Source organism: Meles meles, chromosome 3 (assembly GCF_922984935.1).
Source record: "Meles meles chromosome 3, mMelMel3.1 paternal haplotype, whole genome shotgun sequence".
Classification (NCBI taxonomy): Eukaryota; Metazoa; Chordata; class Mammalia; order Carnivora; family Mustelidae; genus Meles; species Meles meles.
The window spans coordinates 111,266,306-111,289,211 of NC_060068.1; the positions used below are offsets into that span (position 1 = coordinate 111,266,306).

Here is a 22,906-nt window from a genome sequence, read left to right on the forward strand (position 1 = left end):
CTTTCCTTAAATCCAGAAGCCCCTCATCAGTGTGGTCTTCTCCGTTTAATGCCGCAGTGTGTCTGGTTCTGAGTCCACGCAGCGAAGGGCTCTAGGCTGCAGGGTCTCTGGGCATCTGAGCAGAATTCTTGGGCTTTTACCTGTCTCGGCCGGCCATCATGTCCCCTGGAGTGAGGAATGAGGTCTTCCCAGACATTTGATCCCCTCCCTTCACCGTGCCTGGTGCTGAGGTTCCTGCAGGATGGGGCTCTAGCATCTGCAGTGAGCTCTGAGACCTCCCGCCTCAGAGCCTCCCCTGGGTCCAGAGCCCGAGGACGCACGGAAACATCTGCTTGCTTTCTACGTATTCCTTCAACAAGTGTTAAATGTCCTTATCAACCTGCACAGACGCAGAGGTAGGGAGTACACACACGGCAGTGGTACAGGCCGGGTGAGGGAGGCATGCACGTGGTAGGGTGTTGGGAGGGACTACAGCATGGAGGTTTGGCCTGGTCACTGAAGTCCAGGCTGACTTCCTGGAGGAAGCGATGAGGTTGTTGAGCGTCATGATGAGGAGTAGTCAGCTGGGATAGGGGTGGGGAGAAGAATCAGAAAATGGGCTGTGGTCAGCCAGCGAATCCTGCCCTGCGGCCTCCTGACCCTAGCTGCCAGAGGCTCTCCCTGGGCTGGGAAGGGCCCCGGGCCCAGTGCCCCCTCTGCTGCCTCTGCTCCTTCAGCACTCCTGCCTCTAGCAGCCTGGGCCATGCAGAGGGTGTGCAGCTTTTGCTGGGTTGAATTGGAGAGGAGGTCATTTTTTTAGTCACCTCAAGTTCTTGAGGTTCACGTTTCTTCCGTGAGGCTACCTGTCTGGCGGAGGTTGGCAAAAGTGGGGGCAAATGCCCAGATCTCTCTCTACCCCTTGCATGAAATTCAAATATACTCTTGATATTAATTTAAAAAAAAGACATTTGTTTTCCTGCCAAGAGCAGCACGAGGAGAAGGCTGGCTGGCTTCAGGAGTAGGGGTACTGTCCTACTTGTGTATTGTTGGGGCCGAGGCTTTGCATTTCTCCCCCTGCCTGCAGCCTCCTGTTGGATTCAACTTCTTGCACATCAGTGTCCAGTCAGACGGCTCTGTTGTCCAGGCCATGTCCCAGGCCATGTACTCGCCATGGCCAGTCCTGGTCTGACAGAGCTCTAGGAGCAGGTCGCTGGGCTCGAGGGTATTGCTTCTGGCCAAATCTTGGGGGGCGGTCCTGTACATTATAGATGGGGGACCGTGATAAGGTGAAGTAGTCCACGGCCACACAGAGAACCCAGGTATCCCCCTGCAAGGCCAGCTCTCAGCCCTGGAGGACGTCCAGTGCTGCTCCAGCGTGGATGCCTCTGGCCCTTCCTCATGTCCACGGCCATAGCTGTGCTCCCTAGTGGGTGAGGGGCCTCACCACTGCATGTTCTGAGGCAACCTGCAGCCTCCCCATGTGGCAGCTGGCCCCACCACCCCTCTCTCCTTCCCAATGCGGCCCCCAGACTGCTTGTGGAAACACCCAGGCTTCCAAACTGGCCTTAGGGAGGCAGCCTTGCTGGAAGGGGAAGCCCTCCTAAATTTTGCCCCTGTAGGAACCCTGGAGAACCTAGGAGCCAGAAGGGGTCTCTAGCTGTCTAAGGGCTCAAGCAGTGGTGGTTAAAGAGACCGTTACTGATAAGTACTGTTATCCTTTGTGGAACAAGTAGAGTCTAATTAGGCACATAAATGAAGTGCATGACGTTGATTTTACCACGTTAAATTTGTACTTTCCAAAAACCTTCCTCAGGCTCTTGTTTACTGAAACAGTCCCATATGGACTAGGATCCTATGGTTTTATCCGATACTACAAGAGATAGGGACTAGCATCCCATTTGGCGCAAGAGAAGCAGACCAGAGAGGCTGCCCGGTGAGCCCACGTTTTCTTTTTTTTTATTTGTTTATTTACAGCATAACAGTGTTCATTGTTTTGGCATCACACCCAGTGCTCCATGCAGTACGTGCCCTCCCTATTACCCACCACCTGGTTCCTCAACCTCCCACCCCCCCCCCCCCCGCCGCCCCTTCATAACCCTCTGATTGTCTTTCAGAGTCCATAGTCTCTCATGGTTCATCTCCCCTTCCAGTTTCCCTCAACTCCCTCTCCTCTCCATCTCCCCATGTCCTCCATGTTATTTGTTATGCTCCACAAATAAGTGAAACCATATGATACTTGACTCTCTCTGCTTGACTTATTTCGCTCAGCATAATTTCTTCCAGTCCTGTCCATGTTGCTACAAAAGTTGGGTATTCATCCTTTCTGATGGAGGCATAATACTCCATTGTGTATATGGACCACATCTTCCTTGTCATTCATCCGTTGAAGGGCATCTTGGTTCTTCCCACAGTTTGGCGACCGTAGCCATTGCTGCAATAAACATGGGGGTACAGATGGCCCTTCTTTTCACTACATCTGTATCTTTGGGGTAAATACCCAGCAGTGCAATTGCAGGGTCATAGGGAAGCTCTATTCTTAATTTCTTGAGGAATCTCCACACTGTTCTCCAAAGTGGCTGCACTAACTTGCATTCCCACCAACAGTGTAAGAGGGTTCCCCTTTCTCCACATCCTCTCCAACACACGTTTCCTGTCTTGCTAATTTTGGCCATTCTAACTGGTGTCAGGTGGTATCTCAATGTGGTTTTAATTTGAATCTCCCTGATGAGCCCACGTTTTCTTATCCGCTCGGGGCAGAGCAGTGCTGACCTCCCACTGGCCACTGCCCACCCCTCGGGCCACTGGTCTGGAGAAGCCGGATCCAGCCTGGGGGAGGTGCTTTCTCCCATCCCTCCCTGTGTCTGCCTCATTGAGGTGGAAGAGAGACAGGTGGAGCTGCCCTGCTCCAGCAGAACCACTTCAAGATCTCCCCTGAGAGGCGGCGTGATTTTTTTAAAAATTTTTAAAATTTTATTTATTTGAGAGAGAGAGTCGGGGGAGCAGGACAGGGTTAGGGGGAGGGACAAGCGGACTTCTCATTGAAGGCAAAGCCCGACGTGAGGCTCTGTTTCATCACCCTGAGATCACAACCTGAGTGGAAACCCAGAGGCGGATGCTGAACCGACAGCGCATGCCTCCCCCTTGCCCCGCCCCCCACCCCCTGCGAGCCCCCAGGGGCCCCGCAGCGGAGTGATTTTTGAAGTTGTACGTGCCCTGTGGTCTACACACAGACTTCCCTGGACAAGAGAAGGACCAAATTGCCAAGCAGTGAGTACGACACCCTCCCAACCAGACACGCCCCAGCTCTTAGGAGCAGCAGCCAGGGTCAAGGCATCCCGGTTCTGCTCTTTTATGATCTGGGCAGGACTGAAGGGTCAGGGGGCAGATGGGATGGTCCTTGCCCTGAGCGAAAAGCAAGACGCCGGGACGCCAGAAGGGAAGCAGGGACCCTGGAGGCTGAAGCTAGACCCTTCCCCAAAGAGGAAACACAGGTATGTCTTAGTGCAGACCCCTGGTGGTGCTTGCTGGGCTGCCGCCTGTCCCTGAAGGGCCGGAGGGAACGGGGCTCCCCCATCGGTATGCTCAGACCTCTGTGCTCCTGCTCTCCAGCCTGCTCTGCCCGATGCATTATTAATGAGGCAGGCTTCATTTCCAGTTTTTGGGTAGCTAATTTGTTCCTACAATCATGATTTCAAATATCACATGAATAATTCAGAAAATTATTTTACTGTAGTTAGATAAGTCTGTTAGCTGTCACACATCTGAATAAATTAGTCTCTCCATCCCATGGGGCATGGAGGGCCGTCTCTGCTGGCCGTGCAACAGGGGGCTAGCCCAGTCCAGCATAAGACTTAGAACTTGGCTTCAAGAAGCCTGGTCTGCCTTGGGGCCGAGGGGATAATAGGCGTCATAATTTGTCACGGAGAAGCTGCTGAGTGAGAATGGGTCACTCGAAGATGGCTGTCAGTTACCCCCACCGCTGCTCGGGTGGGAGATGTGCGTGGTTGTTTAACAAGCCTTGGAGGGCCCAGGTCTGGCCTCTCTGGCTCAGAAATGCACAACAATGTCTGTCTTCCATGTGTGAGGGAGCAGGTCTTCAGATAGACAAATCCCTCCACCGTCATCATTCAGGAAGGGGACCCAGAGAGAAATTCACCTGACTTTTTTGTATTCAGATGAGGGGAGTGGCCTGGTTCCATCCCTTATTAAATGTGCTGTATTTGGAAATTTGCTTCCCTTCTCTGAGCCTTCGTTTCTTCATCTGTAAGTTGGGCACGCTCTTTCTAGAATGCCTCCCCCCACTGGGTTTTTGTCAGAGAGAAAATGAAAGAATGGTGTGCAGAAACTCCGCAAACTACAGAGAACAGCAGGGATATAAGGGCTACTCTGGGCCTGCCTCCTTCAGGACAAGGGCTTCTCCACACCCCTTCTTACAGACTCAGGGAAAGGCCATTCCAGCCTTCTCCCTGACACACATTCTGCAATCTGAGACCTACCCAGTTCCCTGGTCATGGAGTGACCACTGGCCATGGGCCGGCACCTGTCTCTGCCCTCTGGCCTTGCACCCTCGGATGCCATTCTCAGGAACAACTCTGGGTGGGATCAGAGACCCCTGAGGTGGCAAAGCCTCTGGGGACAGAGCTGGCTCTGGTATATAACACCTGACTGAGATTCTCTGTTGGTGAAGGCAAAAGAGTAAGATGCCACAGGCCCCATGAGGGAGCGGCTTGAGCACTAGGGGCCAAAAAAAAGAGGAAGGTGTGGCCTGGTGGCACTTCTGCTTGCACGTGGCACGATGCTGGCTAGAGCAAGGGCTCCCCAAAGGCCTGATGAAACAATGACAAAGTCCCTCAGCCCCGCCTGGGTCATTTGGGTGCCTTGCACATGTGGGTTCCAGAGGGAGCACAGCTTAAGCAGGAGGGTGGGGAACAGCGGGCCCCTAGGCCTGGCTTGGGGGGCTGGGTAGTGAGGTCAACGGTTGAGGTGACCAGGGCAGCTGGCTGAGGTGAGATTGAGGTCTGGGTCTCCCTCCCTTGGGGGGAGGGGGTGAAAGAAGCTGCAGGGAGGGCTGAGGTTCTGGATGCATGCAGGGCTGCTGAATAAGCCATTTATCAAGATCTTGGCGACAGGTATTTACAAGGAGAAATATTTGCATGTGCATGTTTTTCAAAATGATTAATATTCAAATTAGCGTTGGAGATCCAAATTGCTAAAGTGTAACTAGGCAGAAAACTTCTCTCACAGCTTGTAATTTTCAGTCCATTCCACTGTCTGCCCCTACCCCCACCGCCCACCCCGACCCCTGCCTAGTTCCCAAAAATATGTCTGAGATATTTCTTCTACAGACTTGTCCTGGAGCAGCAGCAGCTCCCTGGGAATTCATTTCCTGACACTTACCATGCTGCGGGCACCTGACCCTCCAGGTGGAAAAAGTGGCTTCCTTGTGACCTCCTGATAGGGTCCCCCATGCCACTCAGGCCTCCCCTGCACACATCACACCCCACAGGGGCCATTCTAAGTCACAGATGTAAACATCCCAGCCGAGTTCTGTGACATCACTGTCACCCTGTTGTTTGGGGAACAAAGCGTGTGAATTCCTTTTTCTGGAAATCATCATCAGGACCCCAAGTAGCCTTACAGGCCTCTAACCTCTCTCACCTTGGCTTGTCTGCCCCTGGCGGAAAGTAGTGAGAGTAGCTACTTCTATTTCTTAGGTTTAGAGTAGGCTGTAACCATGCCTGCTGGCCTGGAGACTGTTCCTAATCCTATAAGGTGTGTGTGGAGGAAGGGAGTTGACTGCAGGCTTGAGTTGATAACCTTTGACAGATCTTAGTTGCCGCCTATGACTGCTCTTGTCTGAGGAGTGTTCACTGAGCATGGGCCCCATGAACCAGCCTCTGGCCGACTGGGCCTATCAGATGTCACGTGTTCCGCCCACTGGTAGTCACGGGAGTCCTTATTCTTGGTTTGTCTTTCCTCTTACATACTGAGCATTCCCTGAGGGCAGGTACACTTGTCAATTTCCATGTCCCAGCACTTAGCATCCATCCACCCATCCACTCATCCATCCATGAATCCAACTAATATTTATTAAGCCTTTAATGAGTTTTAAGCCCTTTGCCAGGCATTGGGAATAGAGCGGCTATCAACCCAAATCCATTTCTTGTTCTCAAAAAGCTTGGTGAGTGGCCAAGGCAGAAAGACAAGCAAGCAACTACCATACAGGATGTCAGCGGACTGTGGGAGCTGCAGGAGGTGCAGATCCAGATAGGACGGGGAAGGAGCAGAGAGCAGGGGTCAGAGAAAACCTCCACAACCTGCGATGTTTAGGCCAGGAGAATGGGTGTTTGAGAGAGGGGGGCTTGGGGTCAGGCAGCTCTGTATTTAAGTCCCAGTTCTTCAAAGTGAGGAACCATGGACCGGTGAACTAACCTTTCTGAGCCTCTGTCTCCTCATCTGTGAAACAGAGATGATAGTGTCTATCTCATCTGGCTATTGGAATGATTAAATGAAAAAGTACATGTAAAACATTTAGGATCGTGCCTGGCATTGGTATATACTCAAATCTCTGCCTATTAAGCTGAACCTTGAAGGGTAAGTAAGAAATGGCCAAAGGCAGAGTGTCCTAAGCAGCAGGACCTGCCCCAGTAGCTGGTTGGGGCAGAGTGGGCAAGGGTTCAGGAGGGAGAGGCCTGGATCTGACAGTAAGGGATGTCACTTCAGGAGATGGAGGGGGAGCTTCCTGGGAGTCACTGGAGATGGGTAGGGAGCCAAAGCAGTCCAAATCTTCATCTGGCACTCAGAATGAGGTTCCCCGACCTCTGTAGTTGACTGACAGATTTGCACTCAGCCACGGGTCTCAGACAGGGAGAGCAGATGCCCCTTTCGCGTATGTGACGGGGATGAAAGTATCCAAATCTCTCTTCATCCCCCCTTCCTCCCCAGTCCACTTCCAGCCAGAGGACTCAGCCTTTATATGGTGACGCCAACAGGGAATGTTCCCCTGCCAGAGAAGTGCAAGTTGAAAGCAGACAGACTGGTGTCAGGAGGAGTGGTGGAGGAGGTCAGGGACCTACAGTGTCTGGATGGGAGAATTTTTAGGGGTGGGTACAGCAGCAGGTAGGCAGGCTGCTGATAGAGAAAAAGGTGGAAAAAGAAGATTTTAAGAATTTTTGCTTTGCTTTATGAAAGATTCTCCCTTTGGAGATAAAGGTTTAACTTGCTTTGCAATTCTATTTAATTTTTGGACTGGTACTTTTTGGAAAGCAAAGTTGCACCCAGACTGGCTCATGAGGCTGACCAACTCTGTGTAGCTTATCTACTAGTGTGGCCAGTCTGAGAGGTGGGGCACATCCGTGGTCTCACACATGTTCAGCCAATACTCACACCTGAGCACCCTGAACTGTGCCATTTCCCCTAGAACATGCTGGATTGTGGGTGATGTTCCATTTACCATATTCCCAATCATAACACAAGGGGGTTGGAAATACACAAAAAGCAAAAGTGTTCAACTGAATGGCATTTTAAAAAGTTGTCTTGTTTTTGGTTAAGATTTTTATTTATTTATTTGACAGAGAGAGAGAGCACACAAGCAGGGAGAGCAGGAGAGGGAGAAGCAGGCTCCCTGCTAAGCAGGGAGCCCAATGTGGGACTCGATCTCATGACAATGGGATCATGACCTAAGCCAAAGGCAGATGCTTAATGGACTGAGCCACCCAGGTGCCCCTAGCAAATTTGTATTAAGGGATTCCTGAAGGAACAAGGAAACCCAGAACAAAAATTGGAATAATTTTTTTAAAAAGGCACAAACTGTCAAAACCTATGTTTTGTGGACTTTGGCTGTTGCCAAAACAGTACATTTAGAAAAATTGTATAATTCTAAATCCTTACGTCTCCAGGAAAGATTACAAAGCAAAACAAAAGCACACACACAGCGAACTGCATCTCCACATTTTAGATCTTCCAGATGTAACAAAGAGGCTAAGAAAATTTAGAAAGCAAGCAATAATAACCCTGGTTAAACAAAACTGAAGAGATGAGTATTGATGGACAGAACCAGTAATTAAGGCTTAGAGAAAATCCACAAACCCATTAGTCCAACTGATGAAAGGAAGAGCAAATATGTAAACAAATAAAGCCAGAAATGAAACATGAGCTGCGACAAATAATATGAAAGACATCTGTAAGATTTGGGGAGAATACTGATTTTATTTATATGAATAAATAGGTGGATACGGCTGTGTATGCGCAAGAAGTTCAAGATAGGGAACTAAGGCCACCAGCACACTTGCAAAGAGAATGTATCTTTTTTGTCACTGAGTTCTGTTATGACTTGAATTGTGTCCTCTTCCCTAACCACCCTCCCCCACTATTATGTTGAAGCCCTATCATTCCCAATCTCCCCCCTCTCCACCACGTGAATTATGACTGTATTTGGAGATAAGGCCTTCGTTCATATAATCAAATGAAGATGATGTCATTTGGGTGGTGCTAATCCAGTATGACTGATGGCCTTATAAGAAGAGGGGAGATTTGAACACAGGCATGCAGAGGGAGCGCCCTGTGATGACCGGGTCAGAGATTGGAGAGTTGCAGCTGTAAGCCAGAGTACACAGGACTGACAGCCCCATTGGAGGCAAGGGAGAGGTAAGAACAGGTTCCACCCAGAGTCTGAGAGGGAGCATGTTCATGCCAATACCTTGCCTTCAGGTTTGTGGTTTTCAGAACTGTGAGCGAATCAATTTCCTTTGGAAGCCACTCACTTTGTGGTTATTTTGTTAACGGCAGTCCTAGGAATCTAACACAGGTTCCCTCTACCTATCAGCTACTGGATCATGTTTGTCATGTTTCTCAGGTCTCTGATTCATTAGCCTTCTTGATCTGTCACTCACGAGAGTAGAATGTACAGTCGGGGCATTTCCGTCCATCTTTCTTGTATCTATTTTGTGGCCGTGGTGTAGGAGCCCTGTGTTTGTATTGGGTGGTTATTGTTGATTCATTGATTAAATATATATAGTTGTAACTTTGTGTATCTCATAATAGTCTTTGCTACCAAATCTACTGTATCTGTTATAATCTAACTGATGCTTATTTTTTTGTTTTGTTTTGTTTTTTTGCATAGACAATACATATCAGGGCAACATTTTGGCATTTACTATTTAGGGTTAGGGTTCCATAAGTGTTTTGTTAGATTTCTTTTGGTAGAACTACATGTTTATTTTGTTTTAGAATTTGTGCATGAACTTTCTCAAGCATGACTTGTCCTGCAGGATTTATGTGTGGGTACAGGATTGGCAGTGGGGCACAGAGATGCCCTTGAATCCCTGATTTTGCCCTTCCAGGCCTCCAAGTCCAAAGAAAGTGCTTTCTTTTTGCAAAGAGGTCAGCTCATCTGCATTTCATGTCAGAACTGGTACAGGGATGGAATATTCTGACATTGCCAAAAGAGAGCCAGTGGTGGAGAAAAGCAGGATAAAAAGAAAAAAAAAAAAAAAACAAAACCACAAAAGCAGGAGAAAGGAAGAGGGGCAAGAGAAAGGGAAGAGCAAAGGAAGGGTTTCGGGTGTTTGAGGATATTTCGAGAAGCCTTACTTCCTTATAGCCAGAGGCTTAGCAGCAGGTGTCTCTGCTCCTGTCCCCTGCATCAGAAGTAATTTGGCTGGGGCGCCTGGGTGGCTCAGTGGGTTGAGCCTCTGCCTTCGGCTCAGGTCATGATCTCAGGGTCCTGGGATTGAGCCCCACAGGCTCTCTGCTCATCAGGGAGCCTGCTTCCCCCTCTCTCTCTGCCTGCCTCTCTTCCTACTTGTGATCTCTCTATCAAATAAATACATGAAATCTTTAAAAAAAGAAAAAAAAGTAATTTGGCTGAGGTGGGATTAGTGCTGTGGGAGAGGTTGCATTCCTCTTTCTAGCATCTTTGCATCTGAAGTCCGCTTCTATCTGATCTGCTGTCTCTGTCCTGGGGGAACCTGAAAGCCACTCGTTTTGTCTTCTGTTCTCAACTCTGCCATGAACCAAATCTCTGAACTCTCCCCTCCTGTCATGACTTGGAATTCCCTGGAAAATTGGGCTCCTCTGGGGTAAGGCTCCATCTTTGGAGAGAGTGCCTTGTGATCTGGTGTCTCTCACACCCCTGCCTTTGAGAAGCTGTGGGTTCCAACAGAATAGAGAGAACGCCACATCTCACTGCCCTTCAGGACCATCAGCTGGCATGGTCTGAGCTGCTCTTGGCTGCCGGTGCCAGGGGCCTGGACAGAAAGGTCCTCTTCTACGAACCCAGCACTGCACATTCAGCCATCACATTGATTTCCAGCTCCCGTCCAGGTGTTAGAATGAATGCATCCATCACCCCTACAGCTTCTACCCTGGAGCCTTCACAATTTAAGAGGTCTTTGCTGAAATATGGTCTATTAATAGAAACCACAGGGTCCAAGTCCTTCCCTGGCATTCTCTGGAGTAAAATGTCTAACTTAGCCAAATATATTTATCCTGATCTTCATGGGCCATGAGGGGGTGGCCCTAAGAGCCCATAAACCAGGTAACACAGGGAAAGGGTTAAGCAGCTCAGAAATAAAGCACCAAGTTGGTGCCTCTGTGCTCTCTCCCTGAGATCTGAGGACTCAGGGTGGGTTCCCCTTGCATAAGTCTTTGAAGCCTGACCTGGCCAGCTCCCTTGATGGTGGGACCAGGCTCTGGGCAGGTTCTAGAAGGAGCACTGTGTGAGTGGATCCTTTTGGACCAGAAAATATGGGCAAAGCAGCAGCCTTCAGTCCAGGAGATGCAGTCTTGTCTCAGGACACGGGTGTCTCCCTCTGAAGCAGCATAAGCAAGCTCGGCCAGCATCCCCATTCTGGCTTTGGGTTTGTCCCCAATGGTGTAGTCTGGAAAAGTAGAGAGCTTTCCACACAGTATCTCATGGGAGACTCACAGCCACCTTACAAGCCAGATGTTGTTATTCCCTTTCCCAAGATCTCAGAGGGGGACGAAGCAGAACTAGGATTTGAACCAGAAGTCTGTGACTGCAGAGTCTGTGCTCTTAAGCAACCACTGTCCTTCATTCTGTGATTGGGGTGGGCATTGTTGGAAGGGAAGCCAAGTCTTAGATCCTTTATGGAGTTTATATTCTTTGATTCCCTTCTATCCACCAGCCAGACCTATTCAGAGGGAGGAGGATGGCCATCAACTTCATCCAGCTGTCAAGGTTAATAGCCTAATGAATGAAAGGTCTGTAGGACAGAGGTGGAGGCTGGCTCAGTGACATGAACGAGTCCCCCCGTAATCCACCAGCACTTGAATCCTAGTCCCTGCCATCCTCAGAGACCAAAGAGGTGTTCCAAACGCCGGGATGGGGAGGGACTTCAGTGTGCCTGTAGGCTGGCCCCCTGAGTGTCCTCCTACACACAGTCCCATAGGGCAGGGGAGGTGTGTGGCTTCCCTGGTCCTTCCATCAGTCAAGGACTCTCACCACAGATGATCCGGAACAGTCACTGACCTTGCCACCCCCAACATTGAAGAATGGCTTTGGGATACACCCAGGATAGCCATTGCTTTTTATCTTTTTTTTTTTTTTAATAGCTGGTGAATACCATGTAAGTTTCCCTTTTCTGAATCTCTGGACACTGATCAAGGCTAGAGAGATGCAGAAACCAGAAGGCAAAGTAAATGTTATCTCAGATAATTCACACTCGGAGAGACAGTGTCTGTGACAGCTCTGAAACATTGGGAAAACTCTGTAAAGCTTAGAACCTTGTACAGAAACGAAATGGGATTCCTGTGATCTAATCCCGGGCTGTCCGTGTTGGTTTCTAAATCTTCATTGTTCCACTTCAACATTTCTGGATCTCCTGAAGGACAGAAACATGATCAACAATGAACCTTGGCTTTTTGGGGCTCCCCTCATCCAAGTCTTCATCCTGGGTGTGACACCCAGAGATTTGGAACTCTTAAATGAATTGAGTATCTGCCTTACTGTTTCCCTAAGGGACCCCTAGCCCCTGTGTGAATGTGGGGATGGAGAGGAGGATTTGGATGAGGCTGATGGCTGGTCCCCGAGCTCTCCAGAGAAGATCAGCTAAGAAATCTAAGCTGGGCACCCCTGCCTTGCTACCCGCCCCTCCCCCACAGCAAATGCAGCCCCGGAGCCTACCCACATCAGGAGGGACCTGTCCCACCTCTGCTGCTGCTGCTCCCTCCACAGGCGTACCCTGCCGCAGTCTATACCAAGCAGGGCCTGGAATGCTTGCCATCTTGGAAATAGTCAGAATGCGCTAAAAATGCAGCGACAACAGCATTTGAGGGATATTTTTAAGGGTGATAGGATCTGAGAGTCATTAGTGCCAGAAATGTGGGTCTCATCTTATTTTTAAAAACCCAGTGCCACATCTCCAGATGCTCCAGCCTATACCTCAGGCCATGTCCTCAAACAGCCACACCCCTGGTGTCTGTTGAGGCCGGGGACACAGTCAGAAATCTTCCTCGTGGAATGCCTGTGTGAGGTTCCAAGTCCTCATTATTCCAACTGGGACAGAGATTCGTGCCTGAAGAGGCAGGTCTTCTTATCTAGCCACTTGTCCTCCCAGCTTGGGTGCATTTCACATGAGGCTCACTCCAAGGAATGGGGATATTTGGGACCCTCTAAGCCTGAAGGCCACACCCAGAAGAGGGAGCTCCTCACAAACCACCAGCCCTTGAACCCCAGTCCCTGCCCTCAGAGACCAAACAAATGTTCCAAAGGCCAGGAAGGGGTTTAGTTTGCCTGTAGCCTGGCCCCCCATCCTGAGTGTCTGTCTATACACAGTCCCAGAGAGCAGGGGTGGGAGTGTGGCTTTCCTGGCCCAGGGGAGGACCCAGCCCTCTTGCTTGCTCTGATGCACAGGAAAAAGCAAGGAATTTGGAGCTGCAGAGAAAAGGCTTCCCGACTTCTGGTCAGAACTGCTTCTCAGATGACTGTCTCCTCTAGATTAGCACTGTCCTACACAGATCTAATGTGAGCCACACAGATAATATAAATATTTCTAGTAGTCACATTTAAAAAAGTAGAAAGGAACAGGTAACATTTATTTATTTATTTTTAAAATGATTGTTTTTATCCGACTTCAGAGTTTCTAATTTCTTTTTCTTTTTCTTTTTTTTTAAGATTTAAGGTAACATTAATTTAAATAATACATTTTCTTTAACGCCATCTACCCAAAATGCTATCATTTCGAGATGTGGCTAATACACAGAACTGCTAATGTGATAGCCTGCATACTACTACTACTACTACTTCTTCTTCTTCTCCTTCTTCTTTCTTCTTCTTCTCCTCCTTCTTCTTCTTCTTCTTCTTCTTCTTCTTCTTCTTCTTCTTCTTCTTCTTCTTCTTCTTCTGATTTTATTTACTTATTTGACAGAGAGAGATCACAAGTAGGCAGAGAGGCAGGCGGGGGGGGGGAGGCGGGTGGGAAACAGGCTCCCTGCCGAGCAGAGAGCCGATGCGGGGCTGGATCCCAGGACCCTGGGATCATGACCTGAGTGGAAGGCTGAGGCTTTAACCCACTGAACCACCCAGGTGCCCCTGCATTCTCTTTTTTGCACAAAGCTTCTGAAATCTGCCATGTACCCATGTACTTTATATCTACGTGTATGGGTTTGAAGTGCTCAATAGCCAAATAGGTGGCTAGTGGTTACCATGTTGGACAGCGTAGGTCTAGAGCCTGTTCTCGGTGGGTATGTGGGAGGGCAGTAGGAGGGACGGGAATAGGCTCCAGATCAGGAGGGGCAGATAACCCATCATTCCTAGTTGCCATTTCCTACGGGATCCGGGACAGAGGTAGGGGGCTGGTGTTGGGGCCGGTGCTCTGCACAAGCTGTTTTCTCCCCCTACGGCCACGCTCAGGGGAGGTGTGGCCATGGAGCCAGGTGCTGGGGCTCCAGCGGTTCCTTACACAGGCTGGAAAGGGTTCAGAGGCAGCCTTACTGGTGGGGTAGGACCTGTGAGCAGAGAGTGGCCCTTGTGCCCCTCTTCCCTCTCCCATAATACTGTTTCTCCGTGAGACCAAGAGGAAAGTCATTCCAACAAATACTTCAAAACTCTGGCTGCGTGGGAGACCCTGCTCTAGGATCTGGGAATAAACAGAGCAGTTTAAAAAAAAAGACAAAAACCCTGCTTTTATGGATTTTACTCTTTAGTTGAGGAGAAGGTGCAGAGAGAGAGACCATAAACAAATATTTATCAGTGGTGATGAATATTGTCTTAGTCTGTTTGGGCCGCTGTAACAAAATACCACAGACTGGGTGCTTTATAAACAACAGAAATTTATTTCTCGTGGTTCTGGAGTCTAGGAAGTCCCAGATTAAGGTGCTAACTGATTCTGTGTCTGGTGAGGAACTGCTTCCCCAGAGATGGCTGGCCAGCCTTTCACGGCAACCTCATGGTGTAGAAGGGTCGGGGAGGGACGCAACCCCACCGAGGTCTGGGGAGAGGCTCCAGGCAGAGGGAAGAGCATTTGCTGAGGTCCACCTGCTGCGTGGGAAGGTGATTGCGGAGGAGAGCGTGAGGAGGTGAGGTCTGAGCGCCGAGCGGGGCCCACAGCACGTCACTTGTAAGGATGTTGTTTTTACTCTGGGTCAGATTCAAGGCCGCTGCATGTTTATTTATTTATTTTTTAAAAAATTAAAGCAGCTACTTTATTTTGAATGAGCAAGAGGCCTGAGCAACCCAGAGTATTCCCCTGCTCGTATGGAAGCTCGCACCCGACAGCACTCACTTGGTTTTGGGAGAAAACTATTTTCTCTCTGGCTGGTCCTCTCATCTACTATGACCGCTTCTAAACAGGCAGGCATGGTGTCCCCCGACATCTGCTCAACCAGATCTGCACGGAGCCGTTTGGCACTTACATTTGGGGAGATGAAAGCCAAACGCATGTGCCAATACTAGGCTGCTGACGGCTGATGCTGAATTAGGTAAAACGAATGTGATTTGTCCGCATTCCCCCAGTTGCTTCCCTGTAAAAGTCACTTTGATAATTAAGCTCCTATCATTAAAACATACTCTGATCAAATAATCTTGCAAAGGCAAGCACCCCCGCCTCAAGTCTCTAATATAAGGGCAAGGAGAAGGGACAGGTTCTCTGCGGTGACCGTGTTCTGGGCATTCGCAAAGGTGAAGGGTGGGCTAGGCCTCGGGAGTGCCGCTGCCCCGCTGTCTGTGCCCCAAATTCCACGTCCCGCCCCCGAGCCTCCAAAGGGTCAGCTGCCGGTTGCATGCTGTCCACAGCCGCTTCTCCCATAAACAGCCACGTGGCCTTCACGTGGTTCTTTTCCTCCAGCGTGAAGCTGGATAAATCCCTGCGGGAAGAGTTACCATTTCTCCTTTTTCAGGAAGATGTGGACCTCTTCTGCCTCTTGAGCTCTCACATCAAAGTAGCCACTGCCATCCAAGACAGAGTAGTGGGTCTAATCATCCAGGTGCCGGTGCTCCTCACACAACGTCTTAGTCTTCATAATCTGGTCATTAATCTTTCCTTGTGGTTATTACGTCCCTCCTGGAGTAGTTTCTCCCTTTTCGGATCTTTTTTTTTTTTTTTTAAGATTTTATTTATTTATTTGACAGAGAGAGAGAGAGAGAGATCACAAGTAGGCAGAGAGGCAGGCAGAGAGAGAGGGGAAAGCAGGCTCCCCACTGAGCAGAGAGCCCGATGCGGGGCTCGATCCCAAGACCCCAAGATCATCACCTGAGCCGAAGGCAGAGGCCCAACCCACTGAGTCACCCAGGCGCCCCTCGGATCTGTTCTAATTCTGGATCGTTCTCACATTTCTCAGCATCCAGCTTCCAGCTAAAGCCGCTGTTCCCTGTGCTCTGTGGCCACCCCGGCGCCTCCTGCGCCAGCCCTCCCCCCTCAGCCCCAGCCACCTTCCCCTTCCTCTTTATCAGCCTCCTCTGCCTCCTCCTCCTCCTCTTTCTCCTCCCTCCTGCCTGGCTGAAGGACACAGTGAAGTGGATTTGGGGGGCAGCCTGTTGTGGGAGTCTGTGTGGTGGTGGCAGGCGGTGGCTGCAAGCTGCCTGGGCCTGGTTGTGGGGGACAGGAGAAGGGATCTGATGCTGTATCCCACTCAACAATAGGGCACGGAGACCTGGCTGCTGACGTCAGGGAACCCTGGGTACAAACACTACCTTGAGGACCTTCTGTGCGTGGAGGGGACCATCTTGGAGGAAGGCCTGTGATTGTGACCTTCACGGCGCTCCTTTTGTTGGGCTGCGCGGTTAAGTAATGTCATTAAGATGAATGTGTGTTTTGGTAAAGGGTGTAAATATATGAATAGTGTCCTCTCCAGGCCCATACATCACCCTGTGTTTATTCAGTGCCTGGTGCATAAGCTAGAAGGCATGCATTGCTATTTGGGGCTGTGAGTTTTAAAAGTACATTAAAGGAGTTTAGTGAAAACTCTTGGCAAACAGATAAAATACAATTACTCTAATTCCCAAGGCATTGCAGAGAGAATGTCCTGAAAACCTGCAGTGTAATAATTCACAGGGAGCCGTGGCAGGCAGCCTGGGAGGCATCAGAAGCACTGCTTTTGTAAACTTCAGAGGCGGCCAAGAGCTGTCCCTCGGGAGACCCCCGTCCTGTGTTTTATTAACCTCCCTGTTTCTGGCTGAGAAGTTGCAGGGAGACTCTAGCTGGCAGGGGTGGCTGCTGCCTTCTGGAACTCTACAGGGTCACCATGGAGGGGGGAAGCGATGTGACCTCCTGTTTTCTCTGGCTGTTCCCCACCTGTCCGTGTGACCTTGAGCCTCAGGCTCTGCTAGTGATCATCTTGCACTGTGGAGAATTCTCCCTGTGGCCGGGACTCCTAGCCCCTTCCTGGGAAATGGAGGCTTTTGGTGGGACACCTGGAAGAAGGGTCTTAGTGATTCCATGTGTCAGCTTCCCAGAGAATTTGAGGTTGGCTTCTAAGCTATATACCAGGGACACCCAAGGACAATTCCTGATGCAAAGGCAGAGATGCCACCCCACAGCTTGGACAAGATTCCACAGGTGCTCTGGTCTGCCTTGCTTTTCCCTACTTGCCAGGGAGATGGGAAATGTCCTCAGAGCTTATAGACTGTATTTGCCACTGATCAGGGAGCCATCCTGTGTCTGTGCCCAGTATGGACAGCAGGGCTGTTCCCCAGAGCCCAGGGAGGGCCAGAACCCTACTGGGCAGGAGAACTGGTAGACAGCAGGTGACTTAGCTCCCGGGCATTTCCCTGATCACAGGTGGACAACAGACAAGGGTTAGAACTTTGGGAGCTTGGACCCAGTTTTTTGGAGAGGGGGAAGAGGAAGGGCCTTCCTTGAGCAAGGCTTCTCCCTGGGTTCTGGTCCTAAAGCAGAAGACTTCCCACTATTCAAAAGCTGGGCCCAAGTGTGTTGTGCTGCAGACCATGGGCAGGCTCAGAGCATCAGTGCAGGGAGGGCAGGGGTGTCGAGGAAGTGGTACACAGACTAGGTGTTGCTCATCCCCACACCCAAGTAGCCAAAGCCTAGACAATTGCCTGAGCTGAAAGGTTGGGGCACCCGAGGAAGAGTCAGGTGGGATGAAAGTTTAGAGGAGGTGATTTCTGGAATCTGTGTCAGTAGTTCACTGGGAGACTGCCTTCTCCCCTGCACTGGAAGACTATGATAATAATGACTACCTCCTGCAAGAGCAACAGCTGGGATTTGCAGAGCACATGCCTCCAGGGGGCTCTGAGAGCTGGTGAGGGCCCAGAGAGAGCCTGGGACCTGTGGCTGTCTTATGGGCATGTGTCATGCGCTCTCTCTCTGGAGGTGGCCCCAGGGCTCCCAGCCGGAGTCTGGCATTGATGTCTCTAAATGTGGCTGCCTGTTTTCTTTTTCTGCAAGGCCATACATGAGGCTTCTGGCAGCAAACGGGTATTCCCTGGGCCTGTCCAGTTGGGGATCCTGCTCAGAGCCCAGGCAGGGCTGTGCTAGTGTGGCGGTTGGAAACCCTCCAGGCGGCCCACAAAGACCTCCCTGGGTCCCTGTTGGAGGCCCCGGGTTTGCAGGGGCCTGGGAAATGGACGGCTTTGGCTGAGAGTCACTTGCTCTGGTGGAAGGATATGTAGAATCTCTCGTGGGAGATACAGAAATTAGACCTGCTTAACTCGGCTGACCATAGTCCCTGTCGTAAAGCCTCCTTGCCCACCGCCGGTGAAACTGTGTTGTTTAAAGTAGTTGTTCGATGGGGCTACTTATTAATCTAGCATTAGTTACGGTAGTTAAGCTGTTAGGGATAATGAAATGTAAATGTGTCTCCTGAACACGCCGCGTTCTCTGAAACCAAACACATTTGTGAAGAAAAAACGGTTGAGGTAAGATTCTGGAGAATATTAATTGTGTGGATTTACATACGGTACAGATGGCCATGCAGATGCTGGGTCCAGTCAGGAGCCAGCTCCGGCCAGCAGGAAGGGGGACCCGGGGCTTGCTTGGCTCTTCCTTTTGGGGGTTCTCCCTGCACTCGTTGCGGCCTTCCTGTGGGAGTTTTACAGACAGAGAGGGGTGAAGAAGCCTGTCCAGGGCGCTGTGGGGGGCAGAGGTGGAGCTGGGCCTTGGGCATGGGAAGCTGGACGTTGAGCTCTGGGGCGTGACCAAGCTGCCTGCAGGTGGGTCCCTGGCTACCCTGTCCCCCTGGGTCCCGGTGTGGGCCTCCGCCAGTCATGCCACGTCGATCCTGACGGCCTCTCTTCTCCACAGCCCGCTCCTATCTAAAGGCAGAAAGAGCCAGCAATGATGATTCTTTAATCAAGTGTTAATTATTGAGTGCCTGTGTCTGCCAGGCTCCACGCCAGGCTTCGAGGCTGTTCTCACTCATGGAGCTGACATCCAAGCAGTCAGCAGATAACCACCAAGCAGACATGCGGTGACCGACTGTGACACCGGCTGTGAAGGCAAAGCCCAGAAGGGGACGGGAGGTGTAAGATGGTGATGATTACGGTGACAGCTGATCCTTTACTATGTGCCCCACGCGCTTCAGAACACTCTAAGTGGGTGACATGCTTTTATTTGCACCACGATTCTGTGCGTGAGCTCCATTTCACAGATGAGGAAGTGGAGGCACAGAGAGGTGAAGTAACTCGGTCGCAGCCGCAAAGCTGGTCAGCAGCAGACCCGGGATTTGAGTCAGGAATTCTGACTCCAAATTCCCTGCTAACTGCTATGCTGATGGCTTCTTTAAAAAGAGAGAGTAAATTTGGATTACACGGGAGGTAGGGAAGACTTCTCAGAGGAAGCCGTGTTTGAACTGGCCCAGAAAAGTGAACTGGCAGGTGGAGAGCCAGAGCGTGGCAAAACCCTGGGAGAGGGAAGACCTGGAGCCTTCCTGGTGCTGCCAGCATCCCTGGGTAAGGTGGGGAGAGTTCAGTGACAAGTGGCAAGCTGGGAGTTCTTACTGTGAGAGCCGCAGGAAGCCAGGGTGTTAAGCAGGGGAGTGGCAGGAATCAATCTTTCTTTCCCTAAGTAATTCCCCCAGGAGGGGGTGAAGCCTTTCGTTCCCTGGATGGCAGGTCAGTTTGGCAGGTTGGCTTTCGGTTCGTAGGTAGAGCATCTAAGTCAAGGGCAGAGTGGGTACTGAACAGGCATCTGTCAGCTTGGATGGAGTCCATTTCCAGACTTTGGAAAGGCAGAGGAGAGCGGGACACACCCCGCTTCAGGGGGCACGGCCACTGGTGTGGCTGGCGGGTGGGAGGCAGTCTTCCTGGGAGGGCTGTGAGTGTGACACCTGCCGAGATAGGGTGGTCGGGGAGGGCGTTAGGCACCAGCATGCACGTTATCTGCGGGGGAGCTGAAGCCAGGTGTTGCTTATTTGGAACACATTGCTTACCCTTGAGCTGTGGTTTTGTGAGCCCCAGGACCCCTGCCCCTTAGAGGGAAGTGATTCTATTTGTATCATAGAGGGAAAGGTGTTTCATGTTGAAAATGAAAAGGCTACCATGCATATCTTGGTGGTTGCCATGCACTAAATGCAGGTGGAGATGGGGATTGAGGAAGCATCTGGTTCTGCCCTAATGTGGCTTTTGTGGTGGGGACATTTCTGTTGGTGCATAATTTTGTCAAGCCCAAGGAGAAGGCCAGGGTCTGAGACAGTGACCAGAGTGGGTGGAGAGCCAGGAATGTATAACATAATTATAAAAAAATTGGAACTACATCTGGGGTCTAGTTGAAGAGGTGAGAGGAAGCGAACTCACCAGGGGTAAGAAGATGGAAGTCTCGGAGTGCTTCCTGGAGGAGGCAGGGCTTCAGCTGGACTCTGTGACTTTCAGGACAGTGATCCTGTTATCCCTGAAACCCCCAGCAGAGGCCTGGCCCTGGGGAGACATCCTGCTTGTGTAAGATCTTCATGCCATTCCATGAGCCAGGTTCAGATGATAGCCCCTTGGACTAGGTCCAGATTCTTCATTCTGCCTACCAAGGTTTGGGGCAGCAGACCCCATCTCTAGGCTCTGGAGTTCCTGATGGAGAGGCTCAGGGACAGGGGTCTATGCAGGCGTGGGCCACAGACTAGCTGTGTTTGCCTGGCACTTCATGCAAAGGGAAACCTGTCAATGGTGTCACCAAGAGTAGGGGCAGTGATGGGGTTTAGGGGGTCTTAGAGACTCCCCCAGCCACCCCTTGGCTCTGCCACTGTTCTCTGGGTCTGCTTTGAAGCCACTGCAGGCTGAGGGGTGTTCACCAACACCTTCTCTTCTGTTCCCACATCCAAGGACACGGACTGGCACAGTTTTCAAGCCACCGAGGGTTGTTCTTGACCGAGAACATCCTGAATTCCTGGTCCAAATCCTAACTGATTTGTAGGCCTTTTCCCTAGTGCCTCCCCCTCCACTCACTATGAGCTCCACAAATGTGGGGATTCCTGGGTTCATCCCCTGACATGCTCCTAGCTTGTAGAATGGGGTCTGGCATGGAGGAGGTGCTCAGGGAATATTTGTGGAATGACTAAATGAAGCTTTCTTATTCCTCCAGCCTTGGGGCTCCCAGGAGGTTTTTATGAAACCCACTTGGCATTTCTTGAGTTCATGCCTATGAATGATTCTCAGAGCTACCATGGGGATAGTCCTGGACAAACTGGGACGACTGGTCACCCAGCTAGCATGGTGCCTGGCACTGGTTGGTACCTGATCGGTGGTGGCAGTTGTGTTCTGTGTGTGGAAAAAGGACACGGGCCAGGTAAAGGTAGCATGTGCAGGGATTTTGTTCAGGATGAACTGAGTTGAATAGGAGAGGACTGAAGAATTGGAGACTCTGTCTCTGGGCAATAGGGAGCCATGGTAGGTCTCTGAGAGCTGCGAAGTTTCTTCTGGAAGAGGCGGGGGATTCCTGGGCTGAAATCCCTGTGCACTCACTTTAGGCCTGCTCTTAGGACTTCTCCCACAACCCGCTGCAGAGTGGATCTCCTGCCCCTGGGTCGCAGCTAGCACCTGCTGGGCCCAGAGAGCTTCTTTCTGAAACCAAGTGCCAGAAAGCCTGGCTTGCCCAGGCACCGTTCCCCCATTTGAATATTCTGAATGGAGCTGATTGCCTAAATTGAAGGTATTATGTTATAATGATTGTTATAATTAAAACTATTACCATCTGAAAGAGACTAGAACATGGGAAACCACTGCAAAGACTCCCAAAGCTTTTAAAGCATATTTTTGAACCAGATAAAAAGCGCCTTTGTGTGGAGTGTTTGGAAGGGAGGGAGTCTCTTTGAGTGGGCTTCTGTGGGCTCTGGCTATAGCCTGGCCAGGAAGCCTGGTTCTCGGCCAGCTGGGTGGGAGCGGCAGGGGTATTTGGTCAGAGGGTGGCAGTTGCCCTTGGGCCATGTGGGCAGAGGAGGAGTTCTCTTGCAGGCTCAGGCCAGGCTGGGACCTCGCAAAGGAGCACCATTCGGAAGATGGGGCCTATTCACGCCTTGCATTTCTCCACGCTGGGGAAGGGCAGCCCAGTTCCCGAGGGAGAGAGGGGGCTGTGTCTGGGCTGGAGGATGATGGGGTCTCAGGGTTCCCAGATGGCAGTAGGAGGGGACTGAGACTAGAGGGGCAGACTCAGGGAGGGCTTGGGATGGTAGGACCTGGGCCCCTAGCATGCTATGGACTTGGCAGTCTGGGCTGCCCTGTACTTGGGCGACAGGGCTCTTGGACCTGACCCAGCGGGTGTGCAGCTGGAGACGCAGTCTGAGAGGAGTTGGGGCTCCTCTTGTGAGTCTGGTAACCTCACCTCTGCTCCCCTCCAATCCCACATACAGTGCGGGTGTAGAGACTGAGGTTCCGAGTGTCAGGCATGGACGAGGGTTGCCAGCGGGGGGTGGGCAGAGTGGTAGGATCAGGCTCTGGGACCCAACTCCAGGGTGCTGTCCCCTTCGCCTTGGACCTCTCTGTGGCCATGCTTGGCCAGCTCTTCCTTCAGTTGCTCCTGTGTGTCCTTGCTCCTGTCTGGTGTCGACATTTTGTTAGATTTTTGTTCCACCTTAGTTTTACTTCTTACAAAAAAAGTACGCAATGAATACATGTAACATACATTGATTTCTTGTTAAGCAGTCAAATATTATGGATGATAATAGTGAACACACAGCCCTGATCTTAGACATGTGTAAGTTGCATTTGTGTACGTGTGTATATAATGATACATTTAACCCTCATGCAACCCCATGAGGTAGGCATTACTATCCCTAGCTTACAGAACAGAAAATGGGGGGCTTAGTGGGGTTCCACAGCTGGACTTAAAACCAGGCAGGCTGGTCCAGAGCCCGTGTGTTTGTTTCTTGTGCTTATGGAGAAAGTAAATGTCCCTCCGGGGATACTTTTCTCCCACTCCTGAAATAAAGACCACAGTTACTCTCTGGTGTGTCTTCTTTCAGACGTTTCTCATGAATTTGCACATACACAGAATTCTTGTGCATGTGTTTTTGAACATAAATAGTGTCA

The 22,906-nt window shown here is 50.7% G+C and overlaps 1 protein-coding gene across 1 annotated transcript in view; it reads left to right on the forward strand.

Moving 5' to 3' along the window:
• The first annotated feature begins 8,596 nt into the window (after nucleotides 1–8,596).
• FSTL4 (follistatin like 4) overlaps nucleotides 8,597–22,906 on the forward strand; it is a 672,404-nt gene continuing 658,094 nt past the window's right edge. Inside the window, exon 1 of the mRNA XM_046000921.1 lies at nucleotides 8,597–8,625. The gene's annotated coding sequence lies outside the window, so the exon portion shown is untranslated. The remainder of the gene's footprint in view (nucleotides 8,626–22,906) is intronic.